Below are 20,341 nucleotides of genomic sequence, written 5' to 3'. Positions count from 1 at the left end.
GGATTCCACCAGGCAATGCCAGCACACCTCAGCTGGGCCTGTTTACCCAACCCTGGCCTCCTCTGTGGCAGACACTGCCAGTTGGAGCTATCAAAGCTAAATGGTGTGGTGGTTTTCTAATGAGGCTAAGTAGGAACAAGAATGAATGGAGTAAATTTTTCTTCTTGTGGCCAAAGCCAGCCTTAAGTTATGAACTCAGACCTCCAGAGGCGAGAGGTTTTATGTACTTACCAGCTGTGGCTTTGCTGCCCTTCGCACGAAGGCTCATGTTGTGGCCACGCACGAAGTGATTTTGAAAGTGATGCCAGGAGCTCCCTTGAAAATGGTTTTTCATTCTGGCTGGTGGAGCCATCTCTGGGTGTGAAGTCACGTCTGAGGTTTACAAGGTATTGCTGACATCAATGAAATGCAGTATTTGTTTTGTTTCTTTGGGTCTCTGGTAGGCATATCAGCACTCATTAAATGCTTCCTAAAAATATCATTTGGAAATCATGAGTGTTTTGTTCATAAAGGCTCATGTACATCTTTGGGAGCATCATTTCAGAAAGCTGCTATAAAAAGGTAAGCACATGTAATCGTTGCATCAAAGGGTTTCCATTAAATTAATATGCAAGATTCTTTCCCTCTATAAAAACACAGCTTGTATTCCAAATGACTGCTTTTGGGGTTTCCAAGTACTTCTAGGTGACTCCACACCTCTCTCAAACTGAGGAAAGGTTTACGGGCCTGTGACAGTTTTCCTAAAGATAATGTTTAAAACATAAAGAGCAAACCACTTAAGAATTCCCCAGCTTCACCAATTAATTTGTCAAACACTTGAATGAACTTACCTATACTCCCATGGCTGCTGTGAGCCTCAAATACTGTCTTCTCAGGGTGCATGCAGGTGTCAAGAATTTACCAGACCAATTATTTGAACAAGGCTACAGGGTAGTCTAATGAATTATTTAACTGGGGTCAAACTTTGGTAAAAGTACATTTGTCATTATAATCCTGGGATCCCTGAGACAACACATCAGTGGCGGTAGATGTAATTCCTTATTGCCAAGATTTCTTCCCAGCCCCATCCCAACCTCAGGAAGCAGATAGAGAGCAGGATTAGGATAAACAGGGATGTAAGAAGAAAGGTGGGAGATACAGAAAGGCAATTGTTTAACAGCAAAACCAGTTACAACACCGGCATTGGCTGCCTCTCCCAACCTCTTTCGTGCCTCAGGGACATATGCACCCAAGTTAAAGGAGAGAGGTTTGACTGTCTGTCCCCTCCACAACTCATGTTGAAATTTCATTTCCATTTTAACTGTCTTATGGGTAGGACTTTTAAGGGGTGATTCAGTCATGAGGTCTCTGCCTTAATGGGTGGGATAGCTGCTGTTACAAAAAGGCAAGTTCAGAGAAACTTTCCTTTCATTGTTTTGGAAAGTCTTGTGAGAATAGGGGTGAAAGATTATGCCTTCCTGAAGTCCAACAGTCAACAAGTTGTCCACAATACACAGAGTTCCACCAACTCTCTCCCTCAGGATACAGGCTGGTAAAGTCAGGTAAACCAAATCACTTACCTATATAAATCAAGCTAATTCTTCAATCAAAAATATCTATAGAAAACCCAAGATCATCAGACATTTGAGGGAAGTCATTAATACTAAAGAGAAGGACTAAGATGATCAAATAGAACTGATCCTAGAGGAAACAAAAAAATATTCACTCCACACATGTCAAGACAGCTATTACCAAAAAGACAAAGGAAATTTGTTTCCCTAGTAGCTGGCATAAGTAACATGACTGGCAAGGATATTGATAATAAAAATGAAAAAAAATGAAGCAATATCTTTTAAAATATAAAATTAGACCATTCTGTAGTTATTAGAGTAATCAACATTTTTTAAAAAGATATATTGGCAAGGATATGGAGGAAAGGCAACACGTGTACTTTGTTGGTGGGAATGTAAACTGGTACAGAAATTATGGGAAACATTATAGAAGTTACTGAAAGAATTAAAAATAGAACTTCTGTATGACTTAGCAATTTCACTTTTGGGTATCACATCCAGAGGAACTGAAATCTTAATCCCAAGAAGATATCTGCACTTCCATGTTCACAGTATCATTATTCACAATTGCCAAGATATGGAAACAATCTCAATGTCCATAGACAGATGTAAGAGTAAAAAATTCTGGAATATATGTACAGTGGGATATTATTCTGCCTTTAAAAAAAAAGGCCATCTTGCTACTTGCAACAACATGAGTGGTTCTGGATCTCAGCTCATTATATTAATTGAAATAAGCCAAAGAAAGATAAATATTCCATGATTTCATGTACATATGAAATTTAGTCAAAGTCATAGAAGTAGAAAGTATCATTTTATTTACAAAGGACTATGGGAGAGGGGAAATGGGGACATGATGGTTAAAAGTCACAAAGTTTCAATTCTGCAAGATAATTTCCAGAAATTTACTATTACAACACAGTGCCTATACCCAATGACGCCATGTTGTATATTTAAAAATTACCAAGAGGGTAGTTCTTATTGATTGTGTTTTTGTCAAAAATAAAGACAAAACCGATAATAAAATAAAATGGGTGAAAGGAAACTTTGGAGGGATAGATAAGTTTAAGGCTTGATGATGATGGTGCCCAAGTATGTACTTCCAAAACTTACCAAGAAGTATACATTCTGCACATACAGCAGTATACATTATGTAAGAATTAAGTATACATTATGCACACACCTCAAACAATGGATTAAAATTCTTGAAACTAATAAGCAAAAAATAAACTAAAAGGGTCCTGCCTGTGGTCACAAAATCTTCTCTGAGGAGTTAAATGAGAGTGAGGAGGAGAAAAACGTTTAATTTCCCATGTGCATACATTTATATTATTTTAACTATTACCATGTGCACATTTTACTTTTATAATAGCAATTTTTAAATGTATACACAAACAGGAAACAAACAATAGATTGTATTATTTATATAAGAAAATCACAAAAAATAGCAATTATACACCAATGAAGAACAAAAGAGCTGGAAATTTCAGGAGGAGGAAGCTATTTTTCCAATAAAGACTGTTGCACATTGAGGTCAACCAAGAGGCTATACCTGTGGAAAGACTTTAAATAAACAGTCTCTTAGTATGCTTTAAATACCTACACAATGGAAAGGACTTGGCTAGACCATTTTGTGAATTCACTAGAAACCCCAGAATACAATGCTCTCTGAGTACTAACCATATCCTCATGTTCAATAAAATCTATATAATATCTCTTTCTGAATTCTTTATAGAATATTGATGAATGCCACCAAAAGATGCAGCTAAGAATGTTGTATTTGTAATGCCATTTTTCTTTCATGAGACTTTACTGTCTTACAAACATCACCCCAGTCAAATTTCTTATTCAAAAACGACTCACCCAGAGCCAGAATATATTCTGTCATGATCTTCTCTCCCCCCTTTCTCTTTCTTTGTCTCCCTGTTTCTCTCCTACCTCCGCCCTTCTCCCTAAGTATAATACTTTTAAAATCTGTAAAAATACAAATCTTGATTCTTTTGAAAATGTCAAAGTTTCCTAAGTAGAATCTATTATACCGTTTATTGCCAAAAGTAAGTGAAGCCAATTAAATTGCAATTCTACTTTAGGCTTTAAGATGCCAGAAACCATAGCCAAGATTATATTTTAGCAATCTAAATTAATTTAACTTTAAATGACTGTTCCAAAAGAAAGTAAAGAGGACAATATTGGTGACTTTACTGTGTTATCTTAGTAATCCACATCAGGTTGCAATTATTTGACTTTTTTATGTCATTAACAAGGATTGTTTGTGCCATGATTAATGTTTATACTTATTTGTCCTGCCTTTTTTTAAAAGACCATAGACAAAAAAGCAAGAGTGACAACAGGAATACTAAGAAATTACATAACCAAAGACTTTTGAGTCATGAGACATGTATACTATATTTCCAGAGATATAAAGGAGATGCTTGGAAAGTTTATTCTCCAGCTAATACTTGGTAGGAAGATACCATAGGACTGGACATGACTATCCAAAACTTGGAACAATAAAAACAAGAGCAGTAAGAAGAATAGATAACTTACTGAAAGACTTCTATGTTCTGGATGCTATGCTAAACACTTTAAATTCATCCCATCAGCCATCACAACCACCCCACATTAGATAAGAGATGGCACTATATAAACTATTATTTATATTTATTATATATTTATTTATATAAATAAATTGAGACTTGGAGAAGTCTGATAAGTTTTCATAATGTGTGACAAAGTCAAAACCTAAACCTGGATCTGCCTAATTTCAAAGGCCATGGAATAGTATATGAATGGTCTCCTTTGGATATAAGAGTGACTTCTCAATTGTTTATCATCAATTACTTAAAATGGACACTTTACTCTGAATCCAAGAGAGACAATACTCATCATCTTAAGGAACGTGTATTGAATGTCTTCCATTGGGCAAGACACTATGCCAAGGAAGGAGCTATAAAGACAGGTAAAGCAGCTGATCTGATTGGGGTTTGTAGTCTAGCAAGGGTGAAAGCAGTGTAACACAAGGAAGAATTAAATAGAGAAAGAGGTATGAGCTTTCAGGGTGCAGGGGGGGCCTCGTGGAAGACGTTAAGGCTGGGTCTCCAATGGTGAATAGGAATTCTTAACACAAAGAATCAAGGAAAGGCCTAGACTGAAAATGAAGTCTGATTGGGCACAGAGGAGACAGTCATAGGGAGTGTCCACTGGGAGCAAGTGGGGCTGGGTGTGGAGAGGCAAATAAAGCTAAAAAGAAATTTGGGGACTAAGTTTCAGAACTTCTATACCCTCATGAGGAAAAAGAAAAAAATCCTTCTCAAAAAATGAGTTTTCAGGAAAGAGAAATGAATTGCGCGGATGATATCAGACACGAAGGCACGAAGCCATTCCAGTTGCTGCAATAACCCATGTGGAAAATGACAGGGATGGAGGAAAAGGTAAGGAGGAGAAAAAACAAGACAGGGGTGACATGTAGAATAAGACATTCTCTTCAGGTGATTAGAAACTCGAACAAGAAAGGCAGGAGGAGAAATGATAGAACAGATTTAGTTTTGAAGCTAAGGGAAAATTTACGCAAAGTCATCCAGTGCCTGTTGGAAATTCGGGCCTTGGATATGGAAGAGATGTCAGTGTCGGAGCAAAGGTTAAGGCAGCGTCATAAGCATAAACTTATGAGAAGAATAAGTTAGAATAAGGTAGAATAAGAGAAGATAGCAGAGGGCAGAATTCTAGGCAACACCGATTTTTAAGTGCAAGGCCAAGGAAGAGGGAGCAGTAAAGGAAACAGAGCATTAGAAAAACACAAGAGCCCACATCATAGAAGGCAAGAGAGAGGAGTGCTTCTAAGAGTCAGTGTGTGATGGGTGGCATATGCTCTTGGGTGATTGACAAAAATGGGACTAAGAAAACCTCATAGCCAAGATGTCCCCAAAATATTTCTACAGTTTTTCATGTTTATTTTCATTTCTAGTCATCAACTGCTTCTTCTTTGTTCCCTGTAGGTCTCCTCAGAAGAGAGGCACAGTTTACTGTTTAATAGATGTGTGCTTGTGTGGTGATGATGATGATGATGATGATGATGGCTCGCACAGAAGCACAAAATCTTATTTAGATCTTAGAAGTTCAACTTTCTCCCCAGTTGGCCCTCGTTTCCATACAACTCACCATCAAGTACCTCTTAGAAGCAATTTGCAATTTCTCACTTGATCTTGGCATATATTATACAAGTATTCTTATATGTAATATATTATTATAGATGTATAATACATACATAGATATATATTATTCTATATAATTATGTATAATATATGATTTTCATTGTAATATATTACATAATACATACTTATGTAGAACTATATATTAATTATGTATAGTTATATATAAACATAATTATATATAACTATCATATTATATAGTATATATGTATTTATAATTATATGACTATATTATTATGCATATTGTAAGAGGATTCTCTAATTTGAAATATAAATAATCCCTTCTTATAGTACAAGAGGTAAATAACATATTTGACTTTACTAAGTTTAATCATTCATTCACCAACAAGCATTTATCAAGCACCTGATGTATACAAAGCTGGAAGTGCAGTCATATACTGTAAAAAAATCCCCTCCTGCCTGGAACCTGCATTTGAGCAGTGGAGACGCATAATAGTGGCCGACCAGATGCCTGTGTGTAATCTCAGACTCTGTGTCACAATGGCTATCCTGGAAACACCAGAACAAGTGGAAGAATCCATGAGACAAGTTCTGAGAAGACATATGAGCTAAGAGTGAAACGAAGACAGGGAAGGAGCCAGCCTGGGATTCTGGAAGGAGCATACCTGGCAAAGAAAATAACAAATGCCAAGCCCCTGAGGCACAGTGCGGGATCTTGGCACTGCAAAGAACAGCAATTTCTTGTGTAGCTTCAAAGACGAGTTGGGATCATGTGAAGAACTCAATGTATTCAGTCACCAAGTCCACAGCTGCTTCCTCCAGCTTTGCCTCTGTGGACTTCACTTGCTGTCTTTTCACAAAGATGTCAGGTTCTGAGATTTTCTTCCTCCAAAAGAAATTCTGAAAACCAGAGAATTGTAGGAGCCTCTCATATTTAATTCATTTGCTTGAATAAAGTAGGGGAAAAGACTCAGAAACTTTCTCTTTGGGCATCATAGAGATGATTAATCGGCTTCAGTATTAAAGTGTGGTAAAAATTATTACTATTTCCTTTGAAATGATACGCCTCAAAAAAGATGCCATGAGAAGGTGAGCCTATGTTTACTCATTGCCTTTAGAGACCCTTAGCATACTTTGGCCCAGTTCTACGGCCTAATTTCTCTGGCACTGCCCACGTGGTCATGGGTACTTAGCTGCACAAATTGTATATTCATGACTATCTGGAGACAGCTAATCATTGACCACTTCAGGTTTCCTCAGTGGTTCCATTTGAGAAACTGCTGACAGATAGGAATGAATAATTTAGCACATGTGGCTGAGACACAATTTACTAGAGAGAGAAAACCCAGACGATGTTCTATTTCTGAGCAAAGATAGTACATGTTTTACATTTCTTAGAATGTAGATAACTTTCTATACATTGCTTTAGACTGTAGGGTTAACTATTAACCCTTAAGAAAAAATGACCTGGTAGCAAAATCTCTGCCATTTGTTATTCAAATTTACATTCCCTGGTTTTCCCATTATAATGTAAAGAGAAAAAATTAAAAATTTACTGCTCAGAAGTTTAAAACAAATGAAATTTCGTATGCAGCTCTCAGGTATGTATCTTTGATAGACAACTGAATTGTAATTTGCAATTACAATTACAATTTAAGTATGGAAAGGCAGAAGACAATGTTATGGCCACTTTACTCCTGTAGGATAAAACTAATTGTTTGCAACTCTGAAAGATGGAAAAAAAATTCCAGGTCAAGTTTAGGAAGACAGGGCTTTTGTTGAGATTGAGCCTCCAAGTTCAAAGCCTCTTTGCCCAAGCAATATGTCTTATTAGAGCAAATCTTAAATCTACAGGTTCTTTGGGGTTTTGAGTTTCATGAAAGGAAGCAAAGTAATCTATAAGAGAAAGCCAACACACATCACACCTGCTTTACAAGCCAAAGCTTTGGGAAAATAAAAAGGAGAAAGGAGTGTTGACAAGATATTTATTTTTCAGACATGTAAAACCTGAGTGTTGGATTCTCAGCAAAAGCAGTTCATAGGGGAACTTCATAATTACTCTGCTCAAATTTAAAGACAAGTAGAAATACAGTTAATGACCTCTGAAAGTAAACATCTCAACAAAGAAAACAGACAATTGGAAAATAAACCATTTAAAAATAGTTGTCCCTTGGTATTCACAAAGGATTAGTTCCAAGACCCCCCATATAATCATCAAAAATCTATGGATATACAAGCCTTTTACATACAACAGCATAGTATTTGTGTATAACATCCTGTATACTTTTTTTTCCTAATTGTTGGATTTTTTCTTTTATTTATTTATTTTTTATTAGTTACACATGACAGTACAATGATCTTGACATATCATACATTTGAATCAAATGGGGTATAATTTCTCATTTTTCTGAGTGTACAGGTTGCAGAATCACATTGGTTATACAGTCACAAATATACATATAGTAATACTAGTGTCTATTATTTTCTGCTGCCCTTCCTATCCCCCCTTCCCCTCCCCTCCCCTCCCATCACTTCTCTCTATCCAATCTAATGTGACACACTTTTTTTCCCCCTCACATCATCATACATGTATTTTGTATAACCATGGGGGTCTCTTTCCATCTTCCGTGCAATTCCACTTCTCCCTCTCTTTCCCTCCCACCTCTCTTCCCTATTAAGTGATAATCTTCTCATGCTCTTACTCCCTTCCCATTTTGAGTCACCCCCCTTATATCAGAGAAGACATTCAGCATTTGTTTTTGAGGGATTGGATAACTTCACTTAGCATAATATGCTCTAATGCCATCCATTATTGTTATTTTTGTGTATAAATGCCACATTTTTTTATCCATTCATTTATTGAAGGGTATCTAGGTTGGTTCCACAGTCTTGCTATTGTGAATTGTACTGCTATAAACATTGATGTAGCTGTGTCCCTGTAGTATGCTCTTTTTAGGTCTTTTGGGTATAGTCCGAGAAGGGGAATAGCTGAGTCAAATGGTGGTTCCATTCCCAGCTTTCCAAGTAATCTCCATATACTTTTAATCATCACTAGATAACATAATGCTTGATACAATGAAAAGCTATGTAAATTGATGTTATACTCTATCACTGAGGGAAAGTGGTCTGCATATGTTAACTACAAAGGAAAATTTTTGTTTCTTCGAATATTTTCAATCCCAGTTTGGTTGAATATACAGTTGTGGAACCCAAAGGTATGGAGGGTCAACTGCAATTCTTTATCAAGTTCCTGGTCTGTGATTTTTTTCTGCCTTATTAAATTAACATTAAGACAAGCATGTATGGGATAGTAAAATCTACTTAGCCCAAATACACAGATAATTTTTAAAGCCAGAAGTGTTGAGTCAATTCTCTTCTTACAATAATCAGTAACTAAATAAGCAATATTTTTAAGAATGAATATAATCCCTTACAAAATAAAGAGCTTCTGGAGACATATATTGCATAACTAATGGTGTGCTGTTGGGTTAGGTATTTTTCATATAATTTTAATATATCTTACTAATCCACAAGGATGATCAACTGCTTCACTCTCCTCAGTACGAGGCAAACAGAGATGGCTGTCTACTTAAAGCTAATATTTGTATGGTAGACTCTCTAGAGGAGCTCAACAATAACTTTCATCAGACCCAACAGAAAACTAGATTAGTCAAGTATTTGAGGTCTGCATCCCTCTCATGGCAAATACGTAGGCTCTGTCTGTGATTGGATAACAAAACTAATTTAGGTTGACAGGAGTTTAAGGTAAACTTGGAGAGTAAGAAGATAGTTGCTGCACATGAAGGAAAATGAATTTCCACAGTAACATTCTTTCCATCAATATTCATAAACTATACTTTAAACTAAGAAAACATTAGACCCTGATTATTTAGCACAGGAATCACTAGCCTTAATAATATGGAAAGAGCCATGAAAGCATGGAAATTTCCACATAAATATCATATTTTCCTGCACCATATTGATTTATTGAAATGCTTAACAATGGACTTCTAAAATACATACTCACCACAGGAAAGTCCCTAAAGGGAGAAACTTAGAGATCAAGGTTATCCATTTTAAGTGAATTTGACAATAATAAACTGTTTAGTAGTTTTATGGTTAACATAGAAAATAATTTCCAGAGAATTTTTGGACCCCCAGCTAACATGCATAGCCAATTTTTTGAGAAGTCTAAATGATGTGCAACTCCTTCAGTACCTGGTGCCAGTGAATCTATTATTTCTCAGTTTAAAGTCTTTGTAGTATCTGCTTTTCATTTAAGCTCAGGAGAAAACATTTTGTTTCTGGAAACATTTCTTGGAAAAGGGAGTCAGTCAGTCCCTTGACCATTCAGTGTATTATCAAAATATAAGGGTTTTTACTTCCTTCCCTTGCTATAGCAACATATACTGTGGCCTGAAAATACCCACACGTGTGGCCTCGTTATTTGGCAATAAAAACGTGATCCAGCAGTGATGAAAGATAGATGTTTGAAAGAAAGCAATCTAATTTAATTTTGCCACTAATACCTAGAGTCCAAATAAGCTTGAGAAACCCATCCAATATATGTTGTACATTAAAAAGAATACTCAGTGTCACAGGACACAGTTCATCCAAGCACTGTTCAAAATGAGAAGCTTATGCCAATGAAAGTAATAAACCCTTTCTTATATAGAACCAAAGAGAAATCAGGGATCTAGGTAGAGGACGCTTACTCAAACATTAATCTGTTTTTTATTATTAATGTGTTGCTCATTCTAAGACAAACAGATAAGGCAAAATTCAGAAAGGAAGAAAAAAAAGACTTCCAAATTTGAATTCTTGTTTTTTCCAGATAATCTAAAAGATTATTCATTCAGTGGTTTTTAACTATCTAATTCTGACACTTCTGGAATTCTTTATATCCCTCTTTTAAATAATTGTTTGAATGAATTTCCATATAGCTATTTAATATAACCAGAAAATCAGACTAGGATAAATACATAAAGTTTGTTGAATTTCAACTTTATCATGTTCCAAGGAAATGAGACATTAAGGTTCAGCCTTATCACCTATATGGAACATAAAGTCTGTACCAAAGCCTAACAATTGTGGGAAAATATATTTTCAAATACAATCTATGGGATACTGTTTCATTTTAGTAGTATTACAAATATCTTACATTATAAGTTTAAAAAGCTCTCATCTATATTTCATTTAATCATGACAAAATACTTCAAAGTAAAAAATATTGTTACCCTTATTTTATAAATGAGAAAATACAACTCACGGATCTCCAAACTACAGACACATTTTGGTAAGTTATTCATCACTCTCTCCACTACAGAATGTCATCTCCTTAGATTACTGACTGCCTATGATACACTAGGCCCCAGACCAGGAGCTGGGAACACAGTGGCAAAGAACTCCCAGACTCTGTCCTCAAAAGACGGTCAATAATAATGATCATTTAATAATTTGCACACCAAAAAAAATCACATGATAATTAAGTTCCTTGACTAAAGAGAAATTTTATTGACTAAATTGGAAACTATAACACCAGAAAATCACCAAGATAAGTTTCTTAGAAATATAAATTTAAGCAAGGTACAGTGGGGTACCCCAGTAATCCCAGCAGTTTAGGAGGCTGAGACAGAAGGATCATGAGTTCAAAGGCAGCTTCAGCAACTTATCAAGACCCTGTCTCAAAATAAAAATACAAAAAAGGTGTGGGGACGTGGATCAGTGGTTGAAAACCACTAGATTCAATCCTTGGCACCAAATAAAAAAAAAGAAATATAAATTTAAATGTATTCACAAGCCACTATTAAGAATGTGGTATTATACAAAGTAAAAAAATTTACACAGAGGAGATTCAATGTCTTTAAAGATGTCGGAGGCATAATTGGTGTCATCAAGAATTATGACATATAGGGTTGTGGCTCAGTGGTAGTGCACTTGTCTGGCATCTGTGAGGCATTGGATTCGATCCTCAGCACCACATAAAAATAAATATATAAATTAAATAAAGGTATTGTGTCCATTACAACTAACACAATTTTTGTTTTTTAACTGCATAGAAGCCAGTTGCTGTGACAAGAACTTGTAATCCCTGCAATTTGGAAAGCTAAGGCAGGAGAATTGCCAATTCAAGGCCAGCATTTACAACTTAGCAACACCCTGACTCAAAATATAAAAGGGCTGGAGATGTAGCTTGGTGGTAGAATTCAATCCCAGTACTAAAAAAAAAGAAAAAGAAAAAAAAATCCACAACATTTTTACGGAATTCACAATAGCAGATAGAGAAAACTAAAAAGCAGAGAAAATCAAGTGTTTTTCATGGATCCAGTTATCCATCCACATCTAACTGCAAAGGAAGTTGGAAAGTATAGATTAACTGTGCCCAGGACAAAAAGAAACCTGATTTTCTCAACAACTAGCCATCAAAAGTCATAATAAGTCTCTAGTCTCAATTAGAGACTTGAAAAAAATTAATTAAACTCCACATTTGTCTCTCCTAAATGGAGAGATTATCTTACATTGCATCTATCAAAACGCCATCATTTTTTGAACAACACTATTAATTTACAAATGGGGGGGACAATTAACAATGAATTTGCCTATTAAACAAAACACATCATCAATTGCAAGATATATCTTGACCTATAATGTGAAAATACACAGAGGGAGGGAAATGTTACTTCTATTTTTATGAAATACTGCCTCCTATAGGAAGACTAAATAAAGCAATGTGTTAAATAATAGGTCATGTTGCAGATTAGCATATCAGTCAACTAAAAAAATAGTCATGCACCAACTAAAACTATACAAAATCTGCAGAAAAACAAATCTTGGACCAGTGCAGTAGAGTCGAGATAAGTCAAACCCTGGGTACCACCCACTCCTCTCCAATTTCCACTGTGATTACCCTTCTCCTTTCAACAGGGAGTGGAACTGCTGTCTCCTTCTTAATGTTTGGTGCAGAGATGATCCCTGGTATTGATATGGGTCTTCCAAAGTCCTATTAAAATGGTGATTAGCTTAATATGGAGTAGGAATAATGCTTAAAGTAGTACAAAAAAATTTTTTTAAATGGTTGAGAAAAGCTGTTTCTTAAGTCAAATTACCAGATTTGAATAGCAAATTCTCCAAATTATTTAACTTCCTAAGCCTCTCCTGTCCTCATTCATGGAACAGGGGTAACATTGGTACCCATCTCTAGGTGCTGCTTCACATGAGCTGATCTATATCAAGCCCTTGCACTGCACCGCATATCACTTGCACCACTTGCTTGATAAAGATAGCAGTGGTCAAGATCAATGCTTCCCACCCTACTCTCCTTGCTTTTAGGTTCCATGGTCTGAGCCCCAGAGGAACCATAAAGACTTCAAAAGAGTCACAGAAAATGAAATCCTCTTCAACTCCTTCCTGTGCCTTCTCCCTGAACTCAGCAAACTAGAACAGCACTAGCCCACCTTACTTTACCCTTGTAGTTTTTACCTAGAACTGTCAGAGAAGAGATTTTATGATGCTGTGTTCTTTCTTATTAGCATCCTAAGAATTATGAAAATATTGTCTTATTCATTAGCCCAAAGTAAAGATCTTAAATGCAACCACTAAGTTAAAAAAAAAAAAACAAAAACAGAAAGTAGGCATCAATCACTAAAATGGGTTTTTGTTTGTTTTCCATTTCAAAACCATTACCAACATCATTTATAAACCAAGGAGACGTAGACACAGGTACATAAACAGATACACATGGATAATAAATAATGTCATGCAAGGTCATCATAAAATTCTAAGTAGTCTTCCAACCTAAAAAGATAGTTATCTACCAAGTAAAGCTATGCATGTGCATTCACATTCTCTAAGACTAGAGCAATAAGAACCCACTGATCAGTAGATGGAATTTAGAAGGAACACATGGATTTTCAGTCCTGTTGACCACCATCATCAGACACATCATTTCACAAAACATAAATAGTTTTGCAAGATTAGGTCAGGGTTCCCTGGGAAAACAAATTCCATCCCACAAATGCTGAGGACATGAACTATAAGAAGTTGGCTGACTCGTTTATTGGGGCTTTCCTTAGTAATTAACCTCACAAGTGAACTGGTTCATCTCTTCATTCATCAACAATGTGAATTCTGCTTCAGGTAAATGCAAATGCCACCTGAAATCAGCTGATCATTGCTAATTCATATTCATTTGGTTTTTATTTGGTGGGTTAGTGTTTGATCTTATCTGGCACCACCAACATGCTACAATTAGGCATTTTCATCCTGAAATAAACTATTGGGTATCTTCTCTCAAAAAAAAAAATTCACAAAATAGTTGCTGCTAGTACCTCATTACTAGGGAACCTACCACCAAAGAAGTATTTTTTTAAAAACATAGTACTGTTCTATTACAAACATTCTATCTCAATTTTTGTGATGATTAAAGGGGATTTTAATTATACAATCAATGAGAAAATAGATAGAAACCATCTGGACATTCCACTGTTTTCTGCCAAAGAGTTTTCTTTTGTTTTACATATCAATGACTTAAGCTAACAAAGGAATTTTGGTGCCAGTCATTTGTCCTTGGCAGGGCTGGATCTTTTTATGTTATGAAAGATCTTTTAAATTTGCTGATTGAGAGTCAAATTATCCCACATGGTCAGAGAATTAACCTCAACATTTTCCTACACATAAAACTAAGAACAAAGGATATTTTTTAATTACTTGATCTTTAAAGCATACAAACTTTAAATCCTTCTGTGCCGTAATGTTTTTACTAATCAGGGTGGTCAGAACAAAAAAAAAAAAAAAAACACTTTCTCTTTTTAGGCACCAATGGAAAATGCTAAACTAGTAAGATAATGAAAATATACTATTTGTTTTCAACAAAATGTGAGAACCAAGAAGGAGATGGCATTAAAGATACCAAGAAAACCTCCTAGAATTATATTACCATAATATTGGGAGGCTGGTCAATATAAATTAAGCTTTGGGGAAACTTCAGCAATGATGGATCTTTGGAAACGACTGTCCAAGAGTCAAGCTCCAAGAGCAAGGAGCAAAGATTAATTACCCAAGAAAGCAAATCAAATATTGGCACATAAACCAATGACCGGAAACCAATCTTCACTTCTATCACTTGTCCTAAAATGAAGAAATAGCTACATATTAGTCATAGAGACATTTCCTAGAATTTTACCTCATTTCTCTGTTGAGCACCATGACTCTGACTCTGAAAGATATGGGTTTTTTTTTTTCCTTAAATTCACTCTTCATAAGAAATGTGAAAACCAGAAAATAGTTTTACCCATGAAGGCAAAAAAGCAATACAATTTTTTCAACATTCTGAGGAGTTGAAATATCACACATGAATTTAGAAAACTCCCAGTTTATGGTTTGGAAACTTGGAAATTTAGTGGCCAAAGAATACTAAAGAACTACATTATCTTTTACAGTATGGAAACAAGCCCACTATTATGAAATTGGAGTCAAAAAAATATATTTTGAAGACAATCTGTGGGACTAGCACAAAGGTTCAAAGATACCTTAAAGATTCAGTGGAAATAAAAGTAAAATTGGAAATTAGTTTAAAATTCATTGAACTGTCAACAACGACTCTGGAGGATCCAGAGGAATAATTTGACCAAGAAACATTTCTCCCTTTGGCACTTTCAAAAGAAAAAAAAAAAACACTTTATGTTCTATTTTGGGGTAGCAACTGTTATAGTGCTGGGGCCTTCCAGGAAATTGAGGCAACACAAAGGCTTCCCTTTAATCCCCATTTCTTGTGATCAAGTCAGAAAGATTTCAGACAAGTTGCTCAGAATAACAAGCATGAGTTTATTGAAAGGGACAGTAATGGGGAAAGGGGACACTCTCAAGGGAGAGAATGGGTTTTCTCAGAAAGGAGAGGGACAACATACTCCTCTACCCTCCAGTTCCATTGGGAGTCCCAGGGAAGTTTCCAAAGAGCCCACCCAGGTCCACCTCTTGACTTTTGACTGACAGCAGGATGACATCAGATTTTCAAGTCCCCACTGCCAAGATGGCTCTAGGTCACTTTGGCCCATGCCGACTGGTTTTAATTGGTTTCTGTTCCTACAGATTTTATGGCTAGGGAAAATTATCTTGATTTCCCCTGAGTTATGGGACCTGGGCTGTACAAGGGTCACAAAGTCTCCCCCTGCAGGGTAACTTGTATTCTTCTTATCATCATTTCAGGCCTACATTTCCCCTGCAGATAACAGTTTTCAGAGGAATATAATATATTCTGTGAACTTAAGTCAGGAGGGCTGCTGAAGCATTGCTTTTTAAAAGAGCTTGTGGGGGTCAGCACTTTAGGCCCATTTTATAGAATATTTCTCTTAATATTTCCCATGGCTCACAACTCTCTCTTCCTTATCAGAACTACTGTGAAAATTACACGGAAAAAGAAAATCAAGGAAAGAAAATCACTTTTTATCTGTTACTAAGTTGAGATCACTTTATGATCCTTAAAAAGGAAAAAAATAAAACCTTCTTAATGTCTTAGAGTCAAATGAATTTTTTGGTTCTCTTATTTCTTTTGAGAACCTTTAAGTCATTAGCAAAAGTTGGGGAGGTCAGAGCTTAACTCATTATGTGGGGTCCAAAAAAACGGAGCCCCATCCAAAGATAAATTTTCATTTTATTGTCAGTATTTCTGATGAAGAGATTCAAAATTAAATTAAGGAGCTCCTTGTGGACATGATAAAATTATTTTGTCTTCACTTAATATTTACAGATCCTTGATGATTGCCAGATTTTAAGTTGTCTAACTCCCTACAAATTAAACACAGTATATTAAAGGGATGGCATAGATATTTTAAGATAAAAATAAACACATGTCCAAAAACCAATGAAGCGAGGCACATTTTAGAGACATGTACCAAACAAATTTTAGAAACAGTAATATGAGAAACTGTATGTAGAATGGGTTTGGTAAGGGCGGTGAAGGGATGTGGCAATGTGTGGGAAGGGCACAGCCTAGCTATGGGTATAAACAGCTTTGGATATCAACAGCTTTAGATATAAAAAGCTATGTGGGTGTATAACCAGCGTAGGCAAGTTACTCTATATACCTCAGTTTCCTCCTACTTCTTAGAACTTTTCTAAGGGATAAATAAGATTATATATGTGCCCCTACTACATAGTGCCCAGCACACACTAGACACTCAGCTAATGTAAGTCCTTTGCCCTACATTGAGGGACTGATGTAGGAGGAGGAGGAAATAAAGAAAAAGGATAGTTGGGCTGGGGATGTGGCTCAAGCGGTAGCACGCTCGCCTGGCATGCGTGCGGCCCAGGTTCGATCCTCAGCACCACATACAAAACAAAGATGTTATGTCTGCCGAAAACTAAAAAATAAATATTAAAAAAAATTCTCTCTCTCTCTCTCTCAAAAAAAAAAAAAAAAAGAATAGTGGAGGATGCAAATCAATCAATAAAAAAATTTGTGGGTGACCTCCAGCCAAATGAAAGTGTCTCTTCCAAAGTCTTAGGTAGCCCTGAGGTAGTTGCAATTCAGGACCTTTCTAAAATGTGGATCCCAGCTTCAGAATGATCTATGCGGTCAACTGAGATGGGTTGCAAATGCATCACAGGTAACCTTCTCCCATGGCCCAGTACTACTTTCCTTCTTCCTTTACAGGTGTTAAAGAGTATCCCCCACAAATCTCCTAAGTACACTTTCCATTCCATAATCTATTTCCCTGAGACAAAAGGAAATACCAGGAGCAGGGGAAGGAAAGGTAATGAATTTAACTGTGAAAAAGCAAGGGATTTTCAAGATTATAAATAATTAACATTATAATTATACTAAACTGCATAATTTTGCTTTTCAACCACATGCAAGATTATCTTCATTAGACAGATGAAGAATGATTCAGTGATTTGCCTACTGTTACAGAGCCAGCAGTTGAGAAGCTGAGATTTCAGCCCAAAGTAATTTATCACTGAAGCTTGGGCTTTTTCCACTACATCATGCTGTATCCCAGCCTTTAAGGAAGAGACATGTCAGAAAGGGAAAAGGCACAGTGGCTCTGGCTGACTTCCCAATCACCTATCTCAACTTTGGTTCATGTGGCTCAGCCTTAACTTCTTATGCCCTAAACTTTTGGAATTTTCCTCAAATCTGTTTCTCAATTTCATAGTCCTATGGCATCTAAATTGTTTCTATGTGTGTTCCTTTCTTGTTGTCTGAATATTTTATTTTAAAGGAAAGCAGCATTCCATTTAAATATAAGACAAAAGGACATAGACTTCAGAGTCTGCAAACTGAATCCTAATCCCAGCCCTGACATTTATCTGTTTTGTGGTCTCAAAAGAATTGCTGAACCTCCTCCTGTGTTTAATCAATTGTGAACTGGAGTAACAACAGCCATCTCATGTGGTTGGCATGAAGCTCACATGACATAACCTACTAGTAAAGCACAAAACACAGTGGCATCCCATGCACAGTTATATATCCTTATTCTCTTGTAGAAAGCTCCCTGATAGTACCACTTCATTGTTATTAAACCAAATTATAGTAAATAAGTGAATAGTTTGCCTTTGGCTCAGGGAGCCTTGTGAGATCCCCTTTTATGATATCTCCATTACAATTTTTACAATATACATCTGCATGCCCATACAATCCCTGGCTCCTCCAGGTCTTTATCATCATGGACACAACCAGGCACCATCTTGAATGGTTACACCATCTAAGTCACACCCTCCCTTTCTGGGAAGATGAGGACTCTCCACTTCCTCTTGACTCAGTCCAGATACCCAAGACAAAGGAGCCTACCATACCCAGAGGATCAGAGGCTTTAAATGAATGGAAAGTATTCTCTTTTTTAAAAAGAAAGGCCAGATGTCCCTGAATTAAGCATTTAAAATCCCATATTAAGGTTTAAATCTGTAAACTCTGATTTCTGACAAGAGGCACACTCCCTCAATTCACAATCACTGTTTGAGTAGGGAAATGTTTACTACATTTCATATCACACTTTGAATTATAATAACTAATATTTATTTAATACTGACTAGACACTCTACTATGTATTTTACATGCATTCGATTATTTAATTCTCATGGAAAACCTAGTTAAATATTATAATAATCTTCATTTTATTATTAAAAATAGAAAACAATCACAGAATGTATCAGGCCCCCTGATCCCAGAACAGATGGAAAGTTGAGATTACCCAGCTTGTCTACTCAAAAATATTGCAGAAAGCTGAAGAATACACAACATCCAATAAGAATAAGAACCACCAGGAGCTGGGATTGTGGCTCACCGGTAGAGTGCTTACCTCACACATGTGAGACCCTGGGTTTGATCCTCAGCACCACATAAAAATAAATTTAAAAAATAAAGGCATTGTGTCCATCTACAACTAAATATATATAAATATATTTTAAAAAGAATAAGAATAAGTAAGAATAAGCTTATAAGAAGGGGGAAGAAAACATCTTTCCAGATTTAAATACATCAACCTACATTTGCACTTCACAACTGTGATGTAGTGGTGATATTAATGTACAACTATTTTCTAGGAAAATAGTTAAAAAGAAATTTAATTTCCCAAAATCCAAGTATTTTTCTTTTTTTTTTTTATTATTATTTTTTTTTTTTTTTTTTAGTATTTGGCGGACACAACATCTGTGTCTGTATGTGGTGCTGAGGATCGAACCCGGGCCGTACCCATGCCAGGCAAGCGCATTACTGCTTGAGCCACATCCCCAGCCCCAATACCTTTATTTTGTTTATTTATTTTTATGTGGTGCTGGGGATCGAACCCAGGGCCTCGCACATGCTAGACGAGAGCTCTTCCACTAAGCCACGATCCCAGCCCCTCCAAGTATTTTTCTTTAAATGGAAGAAAAACAAAGAGAGCTATACCTATAGTCAATTGAGATATGTGGTTTTGTTAAAAAAAAAATGTTTTCATAAAAAGCTCTTAAGATGAAGCCATGGCAGGAATCTAACTTAGAGTGACACAGAATGAGCTCATGGTGCCCTGATTTAAGGCCAAAGTCCTGAAACCAGATAGTTTGCCTAATCCACTAAACTTCCTGATTTTAAATATTTTTATTCTGCTGGGATATTCTTTCTCTCTTCACTGAGTATTGTCTTGATTTTTCCTGGATCAAAGAAAGCCATTTGCTTGAATTAGTCACCCCTATTTACTGAAAACCAGACAATTTATATATTTCACAAAGTTTGATATCATAAATCACATTATGAACAAGTGAAGATAATTTAATTGAAGAAAAAGAGATCTTGCATCTTTTGATGATTTAATGAAATCAAGAGTCGTTCATTTCCTCATTTTCTCTTCCAACTCAAAAGTATTTTTCACATAGGCCATTTTTCCAAATAAAACGGATCCATGGTCATCTCACATTTATAGTAAGCTTAGGTGACACTGAAATGCAATAATATTTTTGGCCCCAATTTCCAGGAGCTGGGAAAACCCAGCATCCCTCTGCTCATTGGAAGTTATGGTTATAAGCCAGTCGCCATCTCTGTGCTTTTACAGGGCTGGTGGGCTTCCATGGCCGCACAGTCGGTACAGCAAGAAGGTGGTGATGGATTTATCATCCTAGGCAGAGCAGAAATTCACCTAAAGTCCCACA

The sequence above is a fragment of the Urocitellus parryii genome, chromosome 5, assembly GCF_045843805.1.
Source record: "Urocitellus parryii isolate mUroPar1 chromosome 5, mUroPar1.hap1, whole genome shotgun sequence".
NCBI classification, from domain to species: domain Eukaryota; kingdom Metazoa; phylum Chordata; class Mammalia; order Rodentia; family Sciuridae; genus Urocitellus; species Urocitellus parryii.
Note: the sequence above shows the minus strand (reverse complement) of the source record.